Source organism: Rhinolophus sinicus, chromosome 1, assembly GCF_057876585.1.
Source record: "Rhinolophus sinicus isolate RSI-liver-muscle chromosome 1, RSI-T2T, whole genome shotgun sequence".
In the NCBI taxonomy this organism is placed as follows: Eukaryota; Metazoa; Chordata; class Mammalia; order Chiroptera; family Rhinolophidae; genus Rhinolophus; species Rhinolophus sinicus.
In genome coordinates this window covers 167,992,332-168,014,129 of record NC_142501.1, presented here as the reverse complement: position 1 = coordinate 168,014,129, position 21,798 = coordinate 167,992,332, and the positions used below count along the sequence as shown (strand labels likewise).

The following is a 21,798-nucleotide window of genomic DNA, read 5'->3' as shown; positions in this document are numbered from 1 at the left end:
GCTCCTTTTAGCTCCTTGGTGCTCCTTCAGATGGGAGGTCCTGTTCCTGCCTCCCACGTCTGAGGCCTCAGGCCTTCATTTTGTTAGTCACTGCTGCACTTTCTCCTCTCCTTCCCATAAATCCAGTCTTACCTAATTTTAGGAGCCTAAATTCTGCCGATTGTTTTAAATTGGGTTATCTCAAAGTTAACCCTTGAGGCAAGGATTTACATGCAGACTAGTTCATTTGGGAGGTGATCCCAGGAAACACAACTGGAAGAGTGGGGAAATGAGAGAGGGGAGGGAAAGAAGACACTAGATGGTGTGTTATCAACTCACTCACCAGATATACCAAAGGGTTCAGCCCTGCACAGGACATCTGGGAGGTAGAACAGATTTGGCTCACCTCAGACCTACCACAGTTGAGGAGTAAGGAAGCTGGGTATTTATCTCTGGACTCCTCATCCATCATTTGTTGAGAGCTGCTTCTGTGGTGTTGACTCTGCACTTCTGGCTTGTCCTGCTTGCTGGTTGAGCACTTTCCCAGAGAGAAAAACCCTCAGGCAGAGAGCTTCGGGTGTTCACAGTGAACAGCCGTCATAAGGTAGAGGTGAAAGCCAAGGCGGATGTAAGTGGGCTAGCAGTACTGTTCCTAACACAAGACAGAAAATGTAAATTAGGCTCATTCTAAAGCAGAAATGTTCTGTGCTCTTCTTTCAACCTAGCAGACTAAATAGACCTGACCTAATAGATACAGGCTTATGCCAATCTTCTCCTTTCATAATAATTAGAGAATGCTCTCTAGTTTTTTTCTCTCAAAAGTACAGTGAATACCTAATGCATTTGGAACTCACAGGAATGAATAATTCTGTACATTTGATATTTTCATACATCTGAAAGTTTAACCCTCTAAGTAATGACATTTTAGCAGTAATTTTTTTAATAGAGATATACTCACTGTTCTTATTCTTTTCGTAAATAGATTTTAGATTTTATTGAAAACTCAGTAATTTCATTTAATGTAGTGTGCTAAATCCATAGATGTAGTTATATTTGTAAATATGGAGAGAAGGAAATTTAGGATAGATGGTACCTTGGTAGCGGCTTTTGAAAACATCTCAGACCGATTTAGTTTTATGCATTTGTTCCTTTCCCATAAAAGGAGGAGTGTATGTGACAATCTGGGCAGAGAAATAATTGATATGAGATCACAAACCACCACAGCCTTCTCTGAACTGATGCTATGGCCCCTCCCCTCTACACAATCTCCTCTGCTGAAGCTGTTCCACCTTTTGGCTTGTCAGTACTGTTCAAAACACATCTATTATTTCTACACCACAAACATAGGTCATCCCAGGAATCTTCTCATTCACTTACACAAATGCTTTTTCCTCCCATGTTTTGTTGACAAAATGAAATGAAGATTATATTTCAACATTTTATTATTTTGTGCTAGAGTTGTGGGGGGAAGAATTACGTTTTTTACATAATCATTGAGATCAATATCGTATTATTGTTTCTTGGACATCACTCAGTTGCTCACGTTTCTACATGTTTCTCTTAACTTTTTATTAAAATAAGATACTGGACACCATTTAAAAAAAGAATTATAACTTTAATAATTAGACAACAAGTGAAAACCTTGCCATGTTCCTGATTAATTTATGAGGATTAATTCCTTATAAATACACTTTAGAGTCAGCAGCACTGTAAAATCTGAGGAGTGAGTCTCTCTCCAGGGCTCAATTAGTGGAATAATACGCAGCTCTGCAAGGTGAGAGAAGAGCTCCAGGGTAACGGTCATCTTTCCTGAGGGAAGTGTGATGGCCTGAAGTTTTCTTTCACTATATGTACAAAAATTTATAAAGTTATGAAAAAAAATGTTATATGACTATCCATACACTTATTAACATTTCGGTCCCAAATACTTTATTTTATAGAAATTTGTAGCATTAGTCTTTGTGAAATGAATTCACTTTTCCTTCTCCTGCTTTAACCCAAGGGCATTTATTTCCTTGGAGTCCTCTTAGTGTGGAAGTTCTCAAGTCCTACTGCCGTATCAAATCGTTGAGGGGAGAGCTGGTACTTAGAAATGAATTATCTGAAAAACTAAAATTTTATGCTGAAATGTTATGATTTACATTTTTTTTATCTCAGCATCTAGCCTTCCAGTGCCATGTCTCAGTTTGAAATGCCAAAGTTAAATGCGTTTCTTAAAAAAAAAAAATGCGTGTGTAGCTCAGTTGACCGTCTTTGCGGATATAAAACCTTGTACTTGTTCTGTAACCATTGGGCCAGCAATGGGATGTGCTTGGATGTTTTCACCAAGGAGCATTCATCAGAACATCATATAGCTGCTCCAGTGTAGCCGATGTGATATGTAGTGTGGCTACCTAGAATTGGCTAATTCAGGACCCATAAAACATTTCAGCAGCTGCTTTTTTGAAGTACTGATTCCATACAGGTAGATTATAAACCCTGTTAGATTGAATTGTATAAGGGAAGAGGTGTTTCTTTTGCTTATTATATCCCAGTGCCTAATATGGTGCTGAGATGTCAATAAATATTCAGTGAACAAAGGACTGAAATCCCAGATGTTTTTCTGATGTTGGTTCTTGTCATGCACAGCTGAAGTCTGACCCAGTTCTCCAAGTGTCTGGGCCTCCACTTCTCTTTGATTGGCCTCTAGTGGTGTTTCCTATGTTTACACGTATACTATACTATACTGTACTGTACTGTACTGTACTATACTATACTAAATTTTCCTATTCACGAGTCTTCATTCATCACCAGACTGAATGTTCCTCGAGAGTGATTTCCTGCCTTATACATCTTTGCATCATCAACGTCTACACAATGGCTTACATTATGTCTTGTAGACTTTTAGCAAGCTAGTCTTTCAACATTTTCAAGAAATGTGCAAGTATCTCTTCCTTTTATACATTTGCTTTTTACTAGAGGAAGATGAGTCTGTGACCAAAGGTAAGTTGTGTTGAAACAGAAAAAAGGCCAACTTTGTAAAGCTCCTAGATCTGATATGATGATGGGTGGATTTGTTCATTCATTCAGTCAGTGTTTATTGAGTGCTCAGTGCCAGCTGGGTGCCAGGCACTATTCTTGGTGCTGAGGAAACAGCCATGGATAAAACAGACCCAAATCCCTGTCTTTATGGATTCATTCCAATGAGGGAAATAGATCATAAGTAAAACATCTAGGAAAGGGAATACCAGTAATAGGGAGAGTTCACATTTTTCATAGGGTGAGTAGTCATTGCCATCATCTCTAAGAAGATAACTTTTGAGTAGAGACCTGTACAGAGAGAGATTGCCAGCTATGGGAACATCTGGAATGACATTCCAGGAAGAAGGAACAGTATATTAAGTCCAGTGGTCAGTTCTTAGTTCTCATGTGACTCATCCTCCATAGCAGCTCCCCCCAACCCCAACAATAAACACCTTTAAGCATGAGCTAAGCTAGGAGGGAGGAGGATTTATTTGCCTTTCCAGGCCTTGGTTTTCCTCGGCTAGAACTCCAGCTCCTTGCTCTGCAGCACAGAGCATCTGCTCGGCCACGCTGGCCTGGTCCTGAAGCGATGCATGCAGGAAGCCTGCTGGGACTGCTTCTCTAGAAGACTGCTTGTTCGGGCATTCTTTTTCCTCTCATCGTGTTGCTTCTGAATTTTGTCTGATCATTTTGTGTTTAAAATCTCGTTCTCCTCAGGAGTCAGTTTGGACCCCTTCTTGCGGCCCAGGGGCAGTGCATAGTGGGTCTTGTACCACTATCGGTTCCGTGTGCTGTCAATGAGCACCCGTGCAGTGCTTCACCAGGGTCTTGGTGCGGACCAGTTCGTGGTTGGATGCACTCTAGATATCAACAATCTTTGTTTTGCGTGTATAACGCTCAGAGACCCAGCACAAGTTCCCCACGTCCAGCCTTGAGGCAAAGTACTTCTTGTTGTCTCCCCACACGCAGACTGTTTGTACGCGGTGGGGGCCAATCTTAGTGTTGGCAGCAGGGTGTCCCCGCTCATATTTTCACTTCTTGTGGTAGGACTTTCTCTTGCCCCAAGTCGTGTGGTGCTTGTGCCAGTTGTCCTGAGAGATGCCATGGTTTGGCGCCAGCTGGGAAGAGAAAATGCAGAGTCACCCTCCCCGTCCTTGCTAGCCCTCGATGCCACAGATCACTGCTACCACAGCACGCACTCCCAGCTTTCTTTTTGTCTTACTGATGGCTTCTTTGCTGGTTTCTCCTTCTTGTGAGTACTCTATAGCTCATTCATCATAATTCTTTTCTTTTCTCTCACTTCCTATATCAACTCATTCAATCATGTCACTAAATACACATAAATACATCTAAATTTATACTTCCAACCCTGACTTCTCTGACAACTCTCTCCAGATTTGTATATCTAATTGCTTACTTGACATCTCATCTATACTCATCCCAAATTTAATATGTCCAAAATCAAACTTGTATTCTCAGCCCCACTTCCTGTATCTTTGTTCATCTTAATCTTTGCCATCTCTGTAAATGGCATCATTATTCACATAGTTGTTCAAGCTAAAACTCGGGAGCTTTCCACAGCTCTTTTTTCGTTCGCATCGCGCAGAAAATTTATTGAATTTAAATATTCATTTATTGAAAAATGAATCAAGGTCTCTCGTCTGAGCTTCCATAGCATTCTATTTACAGCCTATCACAGCACTTAAAAAACTGTGTTTTAATTGGAAATAGTTTTTCTCATTTATTAGGCTGTGAGTCCCTAGAAGGAAAAGACCATTAATGTTCATCTTTGATTTATCAATGTTGAGAAATTGCCTGGGCACACGGGGTGCTTCATGAAAGTGTATTGAATGAATTAATGATTGCTTAGTCTTATTGTTCCCTAAAGAAGCAATTCAGGTAATCTCTAGTATCTCCCCAAAGCATTAGGCTAGTAGCATGGCTGTGATTAATTATCTTGCACTGGGTAAAATGCAGCCCATTTCTGTTTTAGAAAATAGTTGAAAGATATTCTGAAACCACACGAAATTAGACTACATTTTTTAGTAGTGAAAAGCATGCACTTTCCCATATGACATAAATGCAGAATTTAAGACAACAAACGCAGAGTTTAGAATTTTAGATTTAGCGTTTGACATTGGTGTTCATCTCGTCCAATGCCTTATTTTATACATGAGGAAGTTGAGGGCCAGGACTCAGGAGGTGACAAAACTAGAGCTAGAGGTGGGATACCTGGAACGCAGTCCAGTGCTTTCCTCACCGGTGGTGTCATTCTTCCATAGCTTACAATTTCCTTGGTCTTGGTTATCATGTCTCCAGTGGTAAACTTAGAAGACTGTATGTATCCAATCTCTTCATTTTTTAGTATTTCCTCATGTTAGATTTTCTTTTCCATATATTTAGAAGCCTCAGTGATCCAATTCAGTGATTCACACTTTTATTACAAGAATATGAACAATGCAGACACATTAGATCATATTTTTAGACAAATTCCAGACTATAGCTTGGTTCTAGATATCACCAACCTCATTGAAGACCACCCTGAACTTGAATTATAACTGGTAGTGGTTAGTTATTTTAAAAAATGCATTAGGCATATTTATACAGTAGTGTGCAATTTATAGATTAATGGAAATAATTTTAATGTAAGCATTTAAACAATGAAAATTGCATTATGCCTCAAACGTTTAGGTATAATAAAGTTAACTTGACTCTCCTGAGCTTTTTAGAACACCTGATGTTTGGAAATGTAGATTAAACCATTATGCATGACTTTTCTAAAAGGATGGCAGCTGTGTTTTCTGTTTGGTGATGAATGTTCTTAAGATTATCATAAAAAAGGGCAAGAATATATTTAGATTGCATGCAGAGTTTATATGGCCCGTTTCTTGGTTAAAAAAAGAGCAAAATTCAAAAAGTTTATGGATAAGAATTTTGATAGAAATAGTTCATAATTAATAGATATTTAGAAAACCGAAAACAAGAATCACCTTTACTACAATTGCAGTGCTTCTATTTAACTTTTGACAAATAGAGACAACACTTGGAAAAGTTTTTGTTGATTGATTATAAAGGGGAAATACTGGATTTATTGGTCTATGATTCTAGAAAATGGATTTTGCTATTTTACACTTTCCTTGATGATCATTCCTGTCCAGCTAGATAAATGCTCCTCCTTTTTCCTCTTATAACACCTGGAGCAAATCATACTATTTTCTTCATTGAATTCAAAATGGTGTGTTTATATTCTGGTCTTTCCTGGATGCAACTTAAGGCCCCTGAAGGCAGATCTGATTCTCTATTTCTGTTAACTGCATTCTACCAAACAGGCTCTAACTTGTTCTCTATCCATCAGTTTCCATATCTTGTTGGTTCAGCCTTTAAATTGCTTTCCCATTAGTCTTTGCAGACACCAAAAATTATCAACAAGTCAGCAGGGTTACTCTGCATAAGGCTTTTCTTGGGTGTGGAGATGGAAGGGGGAGTAGATCCCAGAGATGATGACCTTCCTTCCCACCTCACACCCCATGTACCCTGCAGAATTCCACACCACTCTCATCCAGCACACCCTTGAGATTAAGAGCAAGAACTCAAGAGCCAGGCTACCTGGATTTGAATCTCTGCTGCACCATTTACTAGCTGTGTGAACTTGGGCAAGTTTCTTCACTTTTCTCTGCCCCAGTTTCCTCGTCTGTAAAATGGGGATAATAATAGAACTTACCTCATATGGTTGCTTTGAGAATAAAATTAAATGAATATATATGTGTTTAGAAGAGAGACTGGAACAGAGTAAGCACTACAAGTGTTAGTTGCGATAATTATTATCATTTATGACAATTCAGTAACACTGCCTCTCTAGTCAGTGACAGGAGAGATCAATAACAGAATCTCTGTGGAAATAAGGTGGTAAGACCACCTCCCCACAACCCTTTATGAGAGACACTGATCTAGGCTAGAAAGCCATTGCTGCCCCAGGCACCAGACAGGTCAGCTTTAGATCCAAAGAGTATGAAGCAATCCACTTGTAATCTACTGCTATATAATACAGATCAAGTGATACAAACTGACAATTGGCAGTGATTTGATTTGTTGGCCCATACAGTTCTTTAACAGTAGATGTAACTATACAGATGTTAGGCTTCTCTGCAATTCATTAATGAAATGACATTGAACTTACATGACTTCAAATAAGTAAATCTCCTTGAATTTAAGTAAGGAACTGCAAGAAAATCTCACAAGTATTTTTAGAAGATGCACATTTTGTTGCAGAATATCCTTTAAAAGCAAGAGTCCATGATTTTGATTAAAAATAGCATCGCACTGGCTTCCTTAAATGCACTCATTCCCACCTGCCAACTTAAATATCTACAAAAAACAGGAAAACACAAAAAGTCACCACAGAAACAAAAATAAGGACTGACAATTTACTCTTGCTACATTTCATGGGACTTTCCATTGCAAGGCCATAGAAACAAGACTGAAAAAAAGGAACAGTCTCTATGGCAAGAAAGAAAAAAGGTGACTCTGGGGGGTGAACACACAATGCAATGCATAGACGATGTACTATAGAGACGTACACTTGAAACCTATGTAATGTTACTCACGAATGTCACCCCAATAAATTTAATTAAAATGTGTTTTAAAAAGAAAAAAGAAAAACACTTGCTCTTGTGAAAGTAGGTATGAAGACCCTTAGTTTCTTTGTCATTTCATACCCTGGCAAAAATAAAGATCTACCGACTCAAAAACTGGTTGCTGCTATTCAAGGAACTTCTCACTTTAGATCATAGTTTGTTAAGGGCTCAAAATCACCTATGAGGCAGGTGGTATTATTTCTATTATCTAGATGAGGAAACAGAGGCACAGAGTACTGTGGAAGACAAACTTGAGGAGCGCTGCTAAAACGCAAAGGGATGGTGAAATGATAGTGCCGCTGATAGATACGGAAATCAGGGCACATAACTCCACCCAACCATGGAGCAGAAATCTTTCAGCGATTCCTGAGCACAAGTGAAGGAAAAACAGTAACCTTCCTGAGGTAGTGAAGGGACTGAGCAGGCACAGCTCTTTACTAACAGGAGAGGCAGGTAAGCAAAGTCGCTAGAGGCAAGCTTTATAGATTCAAGTTCCTCCTCTACCACAGGCTGGGTGACTCTGGGTGACTTACTTAACCTTCCTAAGCCTCCAGTTTCTTCATTTGTAAAATGAAGAGGATGATGATAGTATGTTCCTCATAAGATTTTTATGAGGATTAAGTGAATCTTTCATGGAAAGTAGTTCATAAAATTGTGACATAGAGTAAGTGCCCAATAAGTGATGGCTCTTTTATTGTTATTGAATGGGTGAAAAGAACAGGGAGGAGAATTCATAGTCTGATAATTTGGGGAGTTCTGATTAATTGAGTTTGTTTACTGCATGTCTTCTCATAGCCTTTAATGTACTTACCTAGATTGTAAAACTTCAAAGGGTGGGGGATGTTCCCAGATTTATCTGACCACAGAAAATTTATCCCCCTTTTTTCTTCATGAAGTATAAATAATATCTCATGGGACATTGGTGTACTACAGACCATAGTCCAGGAAATATTCTTTATTTCATACAATTTGTACACAAGAATAGAAAAACATGTGAAAACATCTTTTATTGATGACTTGCACTGCAGGAAACTAACCATCAAAGGGCTTCTTAGCTTTATAAACCATCATGAATGCACTTCTTTCTCGGCTGCACAAAACCATATGTCTCGGCACGCAACCCTTATGATCACTCCCCCTTGTCAAATCATCTCCTTAAACATTGAAAGTTTCTTTGGTACCTTCACAGAATGCTGTAAAAAATGAGTTAAAATTGGCATGGCCCCAGCCTTCTGGGTGATTTATTTTATTTTACCATCTTATATGGGTAATTCCTTCAAAGTGTTTGTCGTTCACTGCATGCTATCACGTCATAAGGACACTATTCTCTTGTGTGTTGGAAATTCATTTCTCTAGTGCACCATACGTTGGTATCAGAGTGATACTGAATCAACATAAAAAAACCCCACATTATTGAGAAGTGTTGTTTTATTTGCTTCCCCCAGCACTGCTGGTAGCTTACATTGATCAGTTTTTGTTTTATTTAATGTTTCTGTGTCTGATGGCATATCCTACATGGCTTTTCAGAACTGGGCATGGGTTTATTCAGCGGGAAGTTAACTAGCTTTTATAGGAATCATTCTTACTGTACCCCTTACTACTAAGCTGTGTATATGTGTGTGTGTGTGTGTGTGTGTGTGTGTGTGTGTGTAATATATATAAATAATTACAAATATATATTATATATGTTACATGTGAGACATATAATATTACATATATGCATTATATATTACTATATGTATTACATATAATATTATATATTATTATATATAGGGGAAATTAATTAAAAATGAAATCCACCATCCCAGTGAATCCTCTCTTTATAGAAAAGAATGAAAGTTTTATTGTTGAATAAGCATTAAATCAGCCTGAGATGCATATCACGGGCAATCCATTAAGGAGATGGCAAAGGATGTAAAAAAGCTCACACTTTTATATAGTTAGGCAGATACAATCCATGATATATATGTTAATTGTCTTTATCAAAGGAAAAATAAAACTTCTTGTTTCCTTATGGCAAGCAGGAAGTAACATTATGAAGCCAGACACTTAGGTTTAATTCCTACTGAGACTGGGGACAGAATGCCACCCATCCTTTTAGAAATTCACATTTCAAAGAAGTGGCTCTGAGGCCTCCAAGAAATAAATTCCTGGAATGAAGAACTGGCATGAAGCTTCTTAAGCTTTTAGAAAGATTTATATACATCTCAAAGAAACAGAAAACATTTAAAATTTCAAGTTTCCTAAGGGAAATCCTAAGGGAGGGAGAGGAGTATTCTTCCCTCTGGTACTAGGGAAACTTTAAAATAAAGTGTTTTTATAGGTCTGTATTTATCCAGGCAATTTCCCATTTTTGTTACAATTGTACAGTTGCTTAATTATCTCCATTGCCGTTTCTACTTTTTCTGAGCAGTTGTGTAAACATCCAGTAAGTCCAAGAAAGTATCAGAATTACAGTAGGATCAATTAAAAAATTAACACAGTATTTGTCTTGAGGGAATATCTTTAAACATATTATACCCATAGAATGATTTTTGATTAAAATCCTTGATCAGCAATGCACAACATACTCGTTAAATTCACAAACTGTTATGGAGACTTTTTCATGCATTTTCAAATAAACTATTTGAGTATTGTTTTGTAGTTTCTTGTGAAATTTTACCTAATCTGAGCCCAAGGAGTAGTTTAATTTCATAATCTGATAATCTAAATTATTAATTGAGTTTTTCTTGTGAGGCCAAGTAAATTTGTCCTGAGTTTGTATCAATTAATATTGAATTTGAGTGGTAATCTAGGCCTTTCAGTAGTTATTCCATCTTCCCAAAGAGTTTGTTCCACATGTACAACACAAAGATACCATGGCCATTCTCTAGTACCAAAGTCCATGAGGCACCCATCAATGGGTGCAGATTGAACTTTCAGTGTTTAACATGCATACAATGTGTTGTCTTGAGAAAAAACCCAAACTATGAGCCGTGTTTTACACCACTCCAATCAATAGTTGTATTGTTATAACAGGCAGTCAAATCCCCATTAATAACAGGAGTCCACCTTTATTTATTACTTACACTAAGACTGAAGAGAACTTGCATGATGGGCAGTGGGGACATGGTTGAGAGACTGTGTGTGTCTTTCCTCAAGGACCTTGCAATCCAGTGGGATTTCCTTTACTCAGCAAACTTCATTCCTTTTCACCCGAAGTGTGATCTGAGGACCACATTTTCAGAAGGAAGACTCAGGGATCCCTCTCCTCCCAGACTTTAGAAACTGAGTCACTGGATAGCATTATCAGAGGGGCACACATACAGCATGTGTGTGGTTGGCTGCAAATGATAGAACCTAGCATTTATTAACTTGATAGCACAGGGATTTGCACAGGGACATATGATGGTTCAGAGCTCAGGGATTTGTTGGAAGGACATATGATGGTCCATAGAACAGCAGGAGCTTCCCAAGGTGGGAAGATGGCCAGGAAACAAAAAGGTAGGCAGTTGAGAGCACAGCCTGATTTTCACCTGGGGAGAGATTGGCTAGAATGTCGGGGCTGGGAACTTTCTGCCTGCTTGAATCTGCTTAATGCTGCCCCTTCACACATTAAAAATTCCAGTGATATCAGCTTCATTACAGCAAGGGAATGAAGAGAGGGAAACAGATATTTCATTTTGCTTTCTCGAGTGGGAGACATTACTCTGCCTCCAAATTATTTTGATATTTCTGTCAAATGGTGCTCACTTTATGCACACACTGTTCGAAGTGTTTTGCATATATCAATTTACTCATTCTTACAACTCTATGTGGTAGATGTTCTTCTTCCCATTTGTACAACAAAGAAACAGGGCTCAAGAAGTTTATTTGCCCCAAACCACACAGTAAATGGCAGACTCTGAAGCGAGGCACTCAGGTTGCAGAATGTGTGCTTTCTCCATATCACTCAGTCTCGCCAAAGATGAGTGAGTGTTCAGAGGTTTAGTGTGAAAAACAGAAAGAAAAAAAAAGGAGAAAATGACATGTCAACAAACAACAAATCAACTATCAAATGTTTGTTTGATGATAAAATTTATGTAATATCTGTTTTCTCTATATTTTATGTTTATAAATTCATGTATTTTTTTCACTTGTAGTTTTGATGTAATGTTAGATTTACAGAAGGTTTACCAAGAGAGTACAGTTTCCATATATAGTCTTTACTCAGTTTCCCCTAGGGTAACATTTTCAATAGCCATGGTACAATGAGCAAAATGAAGAAATTAACATTGATACATCACTATTAATAAACTACAGGCTTGAATCACATTTCCCAGTTCTTCCACTAATGTCCTTTCTCTATTCCAAGAGCCATTCCAGGATCCTTACCGTGTCTCTGCAATCACCTTCAATCTGTGTAGGTTCCTTTGTCTTTCTTTGCCTCCCGTGACTTTGATACTTTGGATGAATAATGGTCAAATATTTTGTAGAACATTCTTTAGTTTGAGCTTATCTAATGTTTTCTTATGATTTCATTGAGATTATGAGTTTGGAAGAAGAATGCCCTTTTCAGGGCATTCTATCAGGGAGTATATAATATGTCAATATGTCATGTTATTAGTGATGTTAACGTCGATCAGTTGTTTAATGTGGCTATGTTTTATTTTTTAATTATAATTTTTTTTAAAAGTAAGCTAATATTTCCAATATTTAGTACATTTTATTTTTTAATAACTGGTTTTGTTATATTGCAAAATATCTAACGTATGGATTCCTGAACCATATATAAGTTGCTCTTGCCTTTCAGTGACTAAGTTTCTGAGCTTTAGAGTATAATCTGTTCCCTAAAGCACACACAACTAAGTGTTCCATCTGATGTTTAATAAACTTAGTGAAAGATGAGCCGGCCACTATGTCTCTATTTTGGCGTAGACACTATAGCCAAAGGCAATCTTTGTTCTGATACAAAATGTAGTGCCACACTGGGAGTTAGTGAATTATCGCCAATGCTGTCAATTTAATGAGTATCCAGGCCATTCGTTTTGCTGTTCTTGAAAGCTACATTTGTTAGTAAGGCCTTCGGGCCAATTTGGCTACTAACCTAGGCTTTGTGATACTATGTACAGCTCATTTAAACAAATCCTCCATATGTAAAACTGTACATCTGTCTTTTGATATGAGTAAAACATATGCCAAAGTGATGATGTAGACAAATCATTATTAAAGAAAACGACTTTGCAATTGTCCTTGTGTAAGCTGATGATCTTTTATACTTTGTATGTTTTGATTTTAACTGAAGTACGTATTTAAAAAAAACCATCATTATTTTATACTTTTGTGTTTCATATATAAGTTATATATATTAAGTATGATTTATTATTTTTATTATTATTTAAACCCTTTGCCCCTTATGCTAGAGAACCAACTAGAAAGTTCATACTCTCCTTAATTTTTTGCAACCTTAGGAGTAATATTACATGTTGTTTGTGTGTGTTTGTTTCCTCTTAAAAAATAATTAGTAATATCTGCTCTAGGCCCCCAACAGACAGTGAAAATTTTTAATGTTTGGTAAACCATTTGTTAATGAGGTTAAATTTCGATGGGTGATAGAGAAGGTATGGCTAAAGGTAGGAAAATAAAAAAAATTACCTATTCATGATAAGCCAGTGTTTAATTCTAGCAGTGCTCTTATATTTATTGACTTGGAACATGGTAATGCTGGTTATTTAACATCCCATCTTATGTTCTTTGCTTTTGCAAATAGAACTTAGCGATTTTTAAAAAGTTACCTTCTGCTTAGCCATCATCACACAATCATTAATTTTTATGTCAACACTTAGGCACTTTAAAAAGCATCTTAGTATTAGGTTTGTTATATGATTGCTTTTAAACAATTAGCATGGAATCCTGGAACCCTGTATTAATAAATAAATCTTAGCATTAATATATAAGAAATCATAAAACAAACAAAAAACTCAGTTTACTTCCCAGGATATATTATGTCTACAAACAATTTTTTTATATTTTCTTTTTTCTTTTTTTTCCCCATTTGTTTTAAGGTGGGTGATGGGGAAGTGAGAAAAGCAGTTTGGCAGCATAGAGCAGGACACAAAATATTTCTATAAATCCTTTTTGGTTTCTGGACAGATTGAAGAGCCCTCACTCAGAGAAAGCATGCAGTAGTGCTGTGTTGGAGCTGGCTTGTACCAGCTTGCAAGAAACAATTATTAAATTCTAAGGAATTTTGTCACCTAGTTATTAAACACAGCCATTATTAAAAATTAAGTTGATTAAATTGTATAGACTCACAGTTAAATGCATACTATCAAAAACAGTGATAATAAAAACTCAAGAATCATCATTTCTTAATTTTTTTTGGTTTTGTTTTAAGGAGGGCGCAGCTCATAGTGGCCCATGTGGGGATCGAACCAGCAATCTTGGTGTTATAAGCACCACACTCTAACCCACTGAGCTAACTGGCCACCCCTCTAAATGTTTTAAATTACACTTTACTATTGTTATTATTTTATTCATACTCTTGTGGTTATTTATGTCTGTTGTATCTGTGTCGTTGAAATACTCTGTAATGGTGTTCCACTGTGTGTCTCTTCCCAACTCTGTGTGCAGGGACTTCACATCAGTAGTTTAATGAGCTAATAATTAACACTAGGAATATGTATTTTCTTGAAGAAAATAAAAGTAAATATGATAGGATACCATGCGATTTGAAATCACTATTCTATCATTTCTTTTTGTCATACTATACTAATATATACCTCAGGGCATTCCCTCTGCCTGAAATCCATTTCTATGCAATATACATGTGGCTGTCTTTTTTCTCATCAAAATTTATATGTCATAGCTTCAGAGAAACCTTTTCTGATAATCGTATCTAAAATTGCCTACCCTGTCCTGCTCACTACCTGACCTGGCATGTCTGCCTTCCATCAGATTGCCTTCCTTCATTTTCATTGTAGCACTAATTACTCTCTGAAAGTATGTAGTTTATTTGTTTATATGTTTAGTCTTTCTCCCTTACTGTAACATAAGCTCCTGGGAGGAAGGAATCTTTTATGATCTTTTTATTTCTGGTTTTTCAATGCATAAAACAGGGTTAGGCACACCGTAGATAACCAGTACATTTTTGTTTTAAAAAATTGACTTATTAATAATATTTGAATAGACTATGTCAGTGAACGGCTTCTAAATTAAAAGGGGCTGAGAAATAAAGTCATATTTGAATATGAGATAAAGCGAAGTTAGTCAAAGTAGTACCACTTGGAAAAGAGGCTCTAAGATGCTGAGGTAAGCTATTCTAATTAAAACACTGTTATTGTTGTGGGTTTTTGTTGTTGTTGTTGTTTTGTTTTTGGGGGTGCCATTTATAAATAAAGACATTGAACTTTTGTTAAGTTTCTTGGGGGTTAGAATTTGGAAGTAGATTATGTCAAAATTCTAGTTATAAGTGGGATTTGTAAATTGCATTAATTGTGCTGTACTCATCTGTGAAATAAAGCTTCTAAAGCAACACTTATTATATAAATAATGGAGAAGACTTTATTTTAAGTATCAGCAGCATATTCAGATTTTTGGGCACTTCTCCAGCTACAGAAGCTAATGGTCAAAGGCTACTTTCTTTCCCAGAAGACTTTTGCAGAGTGGAAGCTGAGGTGCAATTCTATTCCAAGCAAAACTTTGTACAATATGAGCAAATAAAATGCAAAATAGCATTTTTAGTGACTTTGATGAAGGTAGCTATTTCTAATATTTAAGAGCCTAGTCAAGTTTATTGCTGTCTTTTTAAAAATGTGATTTGGGAATGGATAGATTATCTGTAATCCGTAAAATACTGGAATGTGCAGTTCATGAATTGAGGAATAAAGGGTATTTAGGATATTGCTTAAGAGGAGGAATGTGAGGATTGGCAAGTATTTGGGGAAAGCACTTTTATTTATTATTTCATTCATTTATTCCACACATAGTTTTTAAGCAGTAATTATGTGTCAGGCATTGTTTTAGTTGCTAGGAATACAATGAAAAGAATACTTTTCATCCTTAAACAGTCTTATTGGGGAATGAAAACAAGTAAACAGGCTAATGCAACACAGTGTGATAACTGGTAGGAAGAGGAAGTTCAAGGCCCTCTAAGATCACATGAGAGACAACTGGTCCAGACTTTGAAGTTTGAAAAGTTGATTACATGATCATGATTGGCCTTGTGGATTAAAAGGTCTGACTGGTATGCAATGAATGAATTGGAGACAGTGGTGTGTTAACAAATGTTTAAAACTGGCTCTTCAGGGGAACAAAAAACCATGACTTGTGGTATTTGCCCATTTCTGTGGTGTAAATATTTCCACTGTGCTGATTTAAAGCTACCAGTATGGTGTTTCTTAGTGTAAAGATGAAAAGAGATGGCCATGGTTTACTCTAAAGAGCAGATATGAATAGGTTCTCTAGTGAGATGACACAAGCACATCTCTGGTTGGAGAGCACAAAGTGGAGGCTTTCAGACTAGTTAGAGGCCACTTTATTAAACCAGGGAAGAGATAATGTGGTAGAAACTAAGTTGGTGAGATTTGAGCAATTTACAGAGATATTTAGGGGAAAAAGAAGCAGTTTAGAATTAAGACCATAGACTCAGAGTCAGACATTGTCCAAATCATGGTGCTGCCTCTTACCTAACACTGTACTGCTGGGCTCTTTTAGCCTTTCTGGATTTCAGTGTCCCATTTATAAATTGGTGATGATAGTACCAGCCAATTAGGATTAAGAGGAATAAAGTAGCTAATATGTATGAAACGCTTCAACCAGTAAATGTAATCTTCAATCAATAAATGTTATCTGTAGCAATAGAGAGGAGATTAATGATTAGTATGATGGTGAGCGGGCAAAGAAGAAATAGGAGTCAAGATTGACTGTGATTTTCTAGCCTGTCCAAACAGGTAGATAGAGGCATAATTTTTATAGTCTTCCCAGTGGACTAGTAAGCATGGAAACAGAATTGGGTCTGTGATGAAGAACTGAGGAAGTACAGATGGAGAGCATACTAGGAGTTTGAAATCCTGGGTACATTTAGGATTATCTGGGGGCTTAAGAAATATAGATCCTAGGTTTTACTGGTCAAGATGGCAGAAGTGAACGCTGTGCTCACCTCCTCTCATGATCACACCAAAATTCGATCCTCTGTCTCATCTATTCTGTGGGTGATTGTATCTAGTGCATTCTTCATTTCAGTTATTGTATTCTTCACTTCTGACTGGTTCTGTTTTATGGTTTCTATGTCCTTTTTTATTCTTGCTATCTCTGTTGAAGTTCTCACTAAGTTCCTTTAGCATCCTTATAACCGTTGGTTTGAACTCTGTCTCTGGTAGGTTGCTTGCCTCCATTTTGTTTAATACTTCTGGAGTTTTATCCTGTTCTTTCATTTGGGATGTATTTCTTATTTCCTCATTTTTGCTGTGTCTCTGTGCTTGTTTCTGTGTATTAGGTAGATCTGCTATGTCTCCCAGTCTTGTTGGGTGGCCTTAAGCATTAGGTTGGTACAAAAGTAATTGCAGTTTTTGTAATTATTTTTAACCTTTTAAACCACAATTACGTCTGCACCAACCTAATAGTAAGTGCCCTGTGGGGCCCAGTGATATTCTCTCCCTGGTCACCTCTGCTGAGTGCTCCAGGAGTGTCTCTTGTGTGGGTTATGTGTGCCCTCTTGTTATGGTTGAGCCTTGATTGCTATTGGCACATCAGTGGCTGGGATTGACTCTCAGTCTGTCTGGCTGTGGGGTTTGGCCACATCCCATCCACTGTTTACAGGCTGCTGTGTGAGGGGCTTACCCCAGGGAGTGGGATTCCTCCATGGATTCTGCTGTCTGATGAGACCACCCTTTGGATTTGCCACTTGTGGGGTTAATTGGTTGGTGCTGTGCTGTGTCTGAAGCCAGCTTTCAAGTATGTTAGTTCTGGGGCCTGTTGGCAGGGTCTGCTGTGCAAGCAACTGTTTGTGACTGGCCAGGAACTAACTGGTAGGAGCTACAAAGCGATCTGTAGTTGTTCACTGCCTTTATGGAACCTGGAGGCTCCTGGGAGAGGCCACACTGTGAACCAAAGATGGATGCCATCAGTAATGAGCCTGGGGTAGCTCTGCAAAAAACCAGGACACTCTGAGGCCTGCTGCCAGCTCTCATAAGATTCAGCTGTTGATAAAGCCTTTTGAGTTGGGTGTGTATATGGGGGTGGGTGAGGGGGTGTCTCAGTGAGTCACCAAGATGCAACAAGCAAAGCTCACCAGATTAATTCACATTCATTTTGGCCATGGGCATGGGGGGAGGGATCAACACAGGAAAGATGGTATCCACCTGCTGGCTGCATAGGAGGAGGCCCAAAGCCATACACTTCAGTCTCCCCTCTCCCCACTGTCCCATATGCCTCAGATGCCTCCTGAGTCACTGTCTCTCCATTGGAGCCCAGGATGAGTACCTGCGACCAAGTTAATCTGTGCATGGTCTCTTTAAGAAGATGTCTGGGTTTCCTGCAGCCTTCTGTCGCACCTGCATGGTTAGAATCCCCACTGTTTTTCACAGCCAGATGTTGTGGGGGCTCCTCCTCCCAGTACCAGTACTCTGGGCAGAGGAGCCTGGTGTGGGTCTCAGGTTCCTCGCTTTTTTGTGGAGAACCTCTGTAGCTGAGATATCCCTCCCAGTTTTCAACCACCACACTGAGGTTTGGGGCCTGCCCAATCTGTATCTCTGCCCCTCCTATAAGTCTCGATGTGGCTTCTTTATATCCTTGGTCATAAAACTTCTGTTCAGCGAGGCTTCACGTGGTTCTCCATGTTTATTATTCTATAAGTTAGTTGTAATTTTGATGTGTTCATGGGATAAGGCAAATACAGCATTTATCTACTCCACCATCTTGGATATCTTCTTTCTCCTAATCATGTTAATAAAAATCTTAAAAAATATATATAGATCCTGTGCTATGATAGACTTATTGAATTGACTTTCTCCAGAATAAGATCCAGGTATCTGAAGTTTTAGAATGTTTCCAAGGTGATTCTGATGAGTTTGTTCATAGAACAGCATGTCTATCTACTTTAGAGGGATTTAAGTTTATGAGGGGGGTAATAGAATAGCTGTAGGGAATTAAAAAATGGAAACAGAAGAGATCTAAATGTGCAAATTCCAATTGGACAGAGCTAGCAGACACAAAGTACTTGATGTTACAGGAGAAAGAGAATAAATGATAGAGGAAATGTATCATAACTTCTAGAAAATGAGATCAGATAGATTCAAGATGAAAGGAGGATAAATAGATCTTCCACTAACTGAAGGGAATAAGAAGGAATAGGTATGAATACAGGTACCTTTTTTGTGGTTTACGGTTAGGGTTAAAAGTTATAATTTGTGGAAATAATTTGAAAAATTCCTATCTATTGGTTTTGATGGAAAGTGCCAAATTGTCCTCTGGTATTAATTTTCCTTTTATTCTTATTAATAACTGAACTCCCTGAATTTTAACTAGGCACATGGCCTCCTTGTAGTTAAATGTAGTTATGTGACTATGTTTGGTCCAATGGGATGTGAATGGAAGGATGTCCACATCTTCCGGGAAGGATAAAGTGGCTTGCAAGGATTGCCCTTTCTCCTTCCACCTGCAGGACACTGACTAAAATGGCAGCTCGTCTTGGACACCACATGTTTTCATCACGTGAGGGCATGAGACAACCTGTCAGTTTGGGGTCCTAGCTGTCTTCCTGAGCAGAACCTAGTCTGCTTGCCAATTTGTCTCTACATGTTATATCAGAAGCAAATAATCATTTATCTTGTTTAAGTACTGGGTTTTAGGGCCTCTTTGTTATAGCAGTTTAGATTGTACCCTGACTACTACAAACAGATTCTATACTCTTTGTGAATGAGATGAATTTATTTTCTGAGAATTAGGAGTTGGTGGGAAAGGGCATACAATTTGAAAAGAGTGAGATTGGTTTGAAATAATTAGTGGCTGGAGGGTAGAGATAGTTACTAGGAAAATATAGAAATATTGTCTGGTAATTTTAAGGAACTAGAATATCATTGATCATAGAAAAAGGAAACATAATTTAAATATGAATTAACTAAATAAATTTGACAAGACAAAAATTCTAACATTGTTTTAAGGCAGGCTACAAATTTCTGTCATTATTGTTCACACTTCTCAGACTTACAGTTAAAAAACATTTCATGACAGTAGAGATCAAAAGTATATATTTAATGTTATAATACTTTTAAACACCCTATACCTATATCGCTTATAGGCTTGCGTGACATCAAAGAACTCAAACAGGCATTGAGTACTAGCTATATTATTTGCCCAATCACATATGAATAAAGTGCTAAGAACACTGAATATAAATAAGGTGGAAAAGGCTTTAATTTTTATCATGGGAAGCTTCCTGAAGGAGATGGCTTTTTAATTAAAACTCAAAATTCATATATCTTTACACCTTGGAAACTAGTGTATATATTGATTTTTCACTTCTACTCTCATACATCTTTTCTAGAGGTAGTAAAACCATATTTCATTTTAGGATCTTTTAGCCCGGGCACATGTAGCACTATAGTGGTCTTTCATAAGACGGTGAAACTCTCTCTGGTATTTACTGTCCTTGGGGTCTTGATGCTGCCAATATAGATCATGTAGAATTAAGTATTTGGAGTCACTCATTAGAAGTAGACTATATCATTTCCTTGTCACAGATTCCACTATTATCTTATCTGAAAAATTATGTAGATTATTTTAAGTTGTGGCCTTTATATTCTAGCGAGGGAACACCTAGTGGCCCTATGCTTTATACAAAATCATCTTGAATCTTATGATCCCTAAGATATGGAGATACAGGTTTTTATATTTTTTCTTATTTATCCGGCAGTGTAATTGGAAATGATTCTTTAAGAATCCATGATCAGAATTGCATATTTGTCCTGTGAAAAAACTGGCACATATTCATCCAGTGACTGAACAAAATTGTTATCATAGATTTAATTTTGTTTTCATCAAGATCCTTCATTTTGTTCAAGTGGAGAAACTTTATAATGCTAGTGAAAGCAGTTTTGAAGATGAGTAAGGTGTGTTTGTATATGTAGAGCCTTAAATGTAAAGCTTGGTGTTCACTGGGGAAATGTTTTAATTTGGGATTCAGTGCCCTAAGCCAAATTTCTTATTATCCTCAATTTAATTGAGAAAATTGCTTAACCTCAGCCTTTCTGTCAAATTTGATTGACAGATAACTACTAGCTGGAGGTACACTGGAATGCTGAGTAACTTAAAATATCTTGAGATTTTCTGAAGAGAGCTGATATGTATGTAACAGGGACAGAAAATATTCATGTGTGAGAGACATATTTTTCTCTGTTCCTCTGCCTAACCAATTTACTTTGTAGATTGGCAAAATCTTTAGAGCCTGAACAATAAATAGAGTCACGGATGGATACTTGCATGAAGAGAGAAAAACAGAATAGTAGGGGATAAAAAGAAAGAGGGAAAGGAAAGGGAAAGTCCTATTAAGAGACAGAAATATAGGGAAGAAGGTTTAGGGAAGAGAGTTAAACGTGAGAGTGGGGAGAATTAAGGAGTGGGGGAAATTGGAAATCAACAGGAATGAGGAAAAAACAGAGAAGATCTTAAAGAAGTGGGTTATAAACTGGATCTCCTTTAATATTTTTCAAGAGGTAAAACTAAGAATTAGAATTACTTTTAATTACTTTTGGATGCTGCATTTTGTTTCTTTGAATACAACACTTTGTACCAGGTGTATGAGTTTTACACAAAAATCATGAATTAGCTTCCTATTCTGAAATACTTTACATTAGTGCTGCATAAAAATCAAATATGATAAAAGCAAAAACTTTCATACAATATAAATATCTGATTGCTCAGAGAATCAGACTTGGTGACTCTTGTTTGTAAGTCATTCAAAACGTCTGGACATCAGTACACCATTGCAAAATTGTATCGGTTTCTCCTAAAATATTTTATTGACCACGTGATCATGAACCAGCTAACATCTATGCTATAAAGGTACAAATGAACCATGGTTCATTTTTCCCTTGGTTGATTTATTGACAAGATTTGATTTTGCTAATAGGTACACCTTATAGCTTGGCTGTGTTAGCTGCTTAGAACAACTCTCTTTCTTTTGTTAGGCCTTGAACAAGATAAAATTCTTCACTCTCACACAGTT

General features: G+C 37.4%; 1 protein-coding gene and 1 pseudogene across 17 annotated transcripts in view; one reads left to right on the top strand and one right to left on the bottom strand.

Moving 5' to 3' along the window:
• MAPK10 (mitogen-activated protein kinase 10) overlaps positions 1-21,798 on the top strand; it is a 288,604-nt gene that overhangs the window by 54,525 nt on the left and 212,281 nt on the right. The window lies entirely within an intron of this gene.
• On the bottom strand, positions 3,470-5,293 carry LOC109447205 (small ribosomal subunit protein eS8 pseudogene; annotated as a pseudogene).